This window comes from Telopea speciosissima, unplaced genomic scaffold, assembly GCF_018873765.1.
Source record: "Telopea speciosissima isolate NSW1024214 ecotype Mountain lineage unplaced genomic scaffold, Tspe_v1 Tspe_v1.0035, whole genome shotgun sequence".
Lineage (NCBI taxonomy): Eukaryota > Viridiplantae > Streptophyta > Magnoliopsida > Proteales > Proteaceae > Telopea > Telopea speciosissima.
In genome coordinates this window covers 182,719-186,863 of record NW_025317371.1, presented here as the reverse complement: position 1 = coordinate 186,863, position 4,145 = coordinate 182,719, and positions in this window count along the sequence as shown.

The following is a 4,145-nucleotide window of genomic DNA, read 5'->3' as shown; positions in this document are numbered from 1 at the left end:
GCCTAAACTGGTTTTCATGACGGTATTCACGGAGTGTCGCCAAAAAACACATTTATTTCAAAGGTAGATAAACAACCGTCGCCTAATATATGCATTTGTAGTGACAGTTTGGAACTGTATGTTGTAAAAAATAGATTGTACTCGACAGAATAATCAATCATCGCCAAAAATAGATTTTGCTTGTCGGAAGCACTTTTTCCGTCACCATTTTCCCCGACGTCACTTTAGACAATAGAATGGCGATGGGTATAAATATCGTCACAGTTATTTTTGGCAACGAAAATGTATTTTTGGTGACAGTAACAAAAATTGAATTTCTTGTATTGTAGTAATGTCGTTTCACATGATACTAGAAAAATATGCATGATAGTGATACCTTTTGATAATAACATAATGATATGTCACTTTCAAATTATTTTTTCAAGGGTTAAATACGCATATCCGCCTAAAATGCACCCAATGTTCCTCATGCCCCTCTATGGTTCTGACAAGTCCACATGCACCCCCTGAAAATTCCACGTACCACCCCTACTTTACCCCCTAAAGCCATTTAAGTCCACACCAGGCGTTAAATGCTAAAAAATGACCAAACTACCCTTTCTTCTATCTTTTCTAAAATTTGAAAAGACCTAATTGCCCTGACCTATTTGCTAAAATTTGAAAAGACCAAAATGCCCTCATCTCCCCCAAATCATCATCTTCTTTTACAATGTAGATACCCAATACTACCGCCACCACCACCACCACTGTCACCCACCATTAACACCATCACCACCATGAAGCCCCACCTCCAGCACCACCATTGAGGTTGCCTTCCTCCTAATTTAGCCAATAACTTGGTTTGAGATTTGCTATTGATATATTGCTGTTAACACAACCTTCGGCACCCTTGTTTTGGGTGTTTTTGCTGCAAATAGAGATCATCGTCTAGGGACATCCATCCCTCAGATTTACATAAGACTTGGAGGAGTTTTTTCTGTCCTAACGGGTGGTTCGGCCAGACTTTGGTCCTCACCAAATCTATTGATTGATTGATATCATAGTTCCTAGTTTTAGGAACTAGTAGTTGATATTTTTGAAACTAATCCACGGTTTTCAATATGAGCATTGGATTATCCCCAAACTATGGGAATTTACACTGATTGAAAGGCCTACTTAACCTGATTTGCAGCCAGATTTGTTTGGTAGACTGAGATATCAGTGTTCTTTAAATTTTGGTTTCTTTGGATAACCTGTGATCCTATCCTGGGTTGGAGTTCTGAAATATGTATTTCGGGTTTAGACTCTGTTGCGTTAGGAAATTGTTCAAGGGTCCTTTCGAGTGCCGTAACCTGCAAAATAACCTGGGTGACAAAGGAGAACCGGTGTGGTTCCGGCCTAGGACTCTCCGATGCCTAAGTTAGATCTCTCTAAGCAAATAGATGAATGAATAGAATTCAAGATATTCAAGATGGGTTGATGGGGTAGAATACCTCTATTTTTATAGGGGAGTGTGGCGGTGTGGAGAGTCCCAGTTGATGATGAGTAATCTTTCATAATTGTGAGAGTCCCTAGATAGCAGGGGTCTTCCTTGGTTGCTTGCATCTTGTTAGGTGGTAGAGTTTCACTTGGGTTGGTGTCCCTGGTTGATACGTTGTTAGATGAAGTGTTTATATCCGTCGTGGGTTGTGCAGTGGCTAGGCTGTGGTACAGAGTCCTGGAGATGGTGTAGCTCTTGTTGATGACGGTGGTAGTATCCTAGTCTAGGTCTGTGGAGGGTGGTCGTTTGGTCCGCGCTCATAGAGGGCCGTGCGGTTCGTGTCCACGGTTGGGCTTCCGCTGGTCCGGTCTTTGTCCACCTCTTGGGCTGGGGACATATGGCGGCCTCTGATTGGTTGGGGTGAATTTGGGTTTATCATTTGCCCCCCACTCTTTTGGGTCAAAATGTCCAAGAGAGTAGATTTTGTATTTTTGCATTCACAGGGGCCTTGTTGCGGATTCCTTCTTATTGGAGGGTGTTCCTACAAATCCTTTGGTGAGATGGGAGAGGTTGTGGGTTCAAACCTCTCCTCTCACACCTTTTTGTCTTTTCATTTCCTTTTTCTTCTCTTTTTATATCTTTTTCATCTCTCTCTTCCTTTTTCACTTCTCACTTTTTCTTTTTGGAACCTTCCCTCTTCTTTGCACTTACCCTTTGTTCTTTGGTGCCCGCTAGGTGTTCATTTTTGGGTTGCAAGGAACAGTAGCCTTGCGTATGCCTTCTTGGCCTTGTTTGGCCTTTGGCATTGCTTTGGTGGTTGACCTTCCCTTATGCTTGTTGCTTGTGTTTCTGTGCTACTAGCTGCCAGTAGCCTACGCGCTGTAGGCGATCAGCGCCCCTCATCTTTAGCCCACGTCAGGTGCATTCGATCCGCGTTTGCTTGGGTCACGTTCGCCAGGTCCACACCCGTCGATCCGCGCCCATTGGCCTTCGTATTAATCCGCGCTCGTGTACCGATTGGTGCCACTTCCTTGATCAGCACCCCTTCATTTGATCAGCGCCCCTTTGTCAACGGTACCCCTTCGCGATCAGCGTCCCCTTCGTAGATCAATGCCCCTTCGTCGATCGGCGCCCCTTTGCAATCAGCGCCCCTTCGTCGATCAGCATCCCTTCGTTCGATCAGCGCCCCTTGGTCGATCAGCGCCCCTTCGTTCGATCAGTGCCCCTTCGTCGATCGGTGCCCCTTTGCAGTTAGCGGCCCTTCATCGATTAGTGCCTCTTCGTTCGATCAGCTCCCCTTCGTCGATTGGCAACCCTTTGGGTCACCGCCCCTTAATCGATCAGCGACCCTTTCCTTATCAGCGCCCCTTTGTTCAATCGGCCCCCCTTCCTCGATCAGCTCCCCTTTCGCGATCAGTGCCTCTTTCAAGATCAGCGCCCCTTGGTTTGATCAGAGCCCCTTCGTCGATCGGCGTCCCTTTACGGTTAGTGCCCCTTCGTCCATCAGCGCCCCTTCGTTCGATCGGTGCCCCTTTCGCAATCAGTGCCCCTTTGTTTGATCGGCGCCCCTTCATCGATCAACGCACCTTTCGTCGACCAGCGTCCCTTTGCGATCAGCACCCCTTTCGTCGATCAACACCCCTTTCGCGATCAGCGCCCGTGTAAGCCTTTATCCTCTTGTTCTTTTTCTTTTCTTTTTCTTTTTCTTTTTTTTTTTTGAATACCCTTCCTTACGAATTTACTTGTTGATGGTCGCAGGTTGACTGTCTCCCTTTTGTGTCATCTGCTTGACTTTGGGAGAGAACTATTTTGAGTAAGTAGTTCACTTTATGTTCATGTCTTCGTCCAATGATTCCGAGGTTTCCGCTGTTGTGGTTGGGTTCTCTCGGGAGCCCTCGTCGGAGTCGGAGTCGGAGTCCCTTGCAGACACTCTTCCCTCATTGCCCTCCCCCACTACTAGTGATCGGGCTTCTAGCGACTCTGGTCCTAGTGGAGGCCCTGGTACTTCTGGGGCGGCGACCCCTGTTGCTGACCCTGCTAGCATGTTGTCTCGGATCTCCAGTGTCATTTCTACCTCGGATCTGGTTCACTTCGCCGAGAGTTCCATATACCTCCCGAGATAGTACTTCATGCCCCTGGACCTGCTGACCAGGCTTTCTCACACCGAGCGGATGAGATCTGTCTCTACTGCATCTTCTTCCTCTACGGTCTTCGTTTCCCTATTACTAGTTTTGTTGAGTTGGTGCTAGACCACTGGCACCTTACCCCTGGGCAGGTATTGCCCAACTCCTGGAGGATAATCTTGGGTTTTTATGTATTCTTTGCCCGAATGGGGTGCACCGCCACCGTTCCCCTATTCTCATTCTTCTATATATTGAAGAAGGGAGAGGGTGATTGCTATCATTTTTCTCGTCGCCTCCCTAGGGCGCGTCTCGCTGAGCTTGACCTTCTCGAGGGGATCACTAGCTCAATGAAGCATTGGAGGTATCACTTCTTCTTTGCTACGGTCCCCCATTATTCACTGCAGACTACTTGGGAAGTCATCGATATCAAGAGGGTGAACCACAGTCTCGAGTTGAGGGACTTCGAGAGCGAATCCCTTAAGCGGTGTCAGGGACGTGATTCGTTCAATATCCAGGAGTTGGACTCCGAGGCCTTCCTTTTTCTTTGGAAGCTGAGTCCCGGT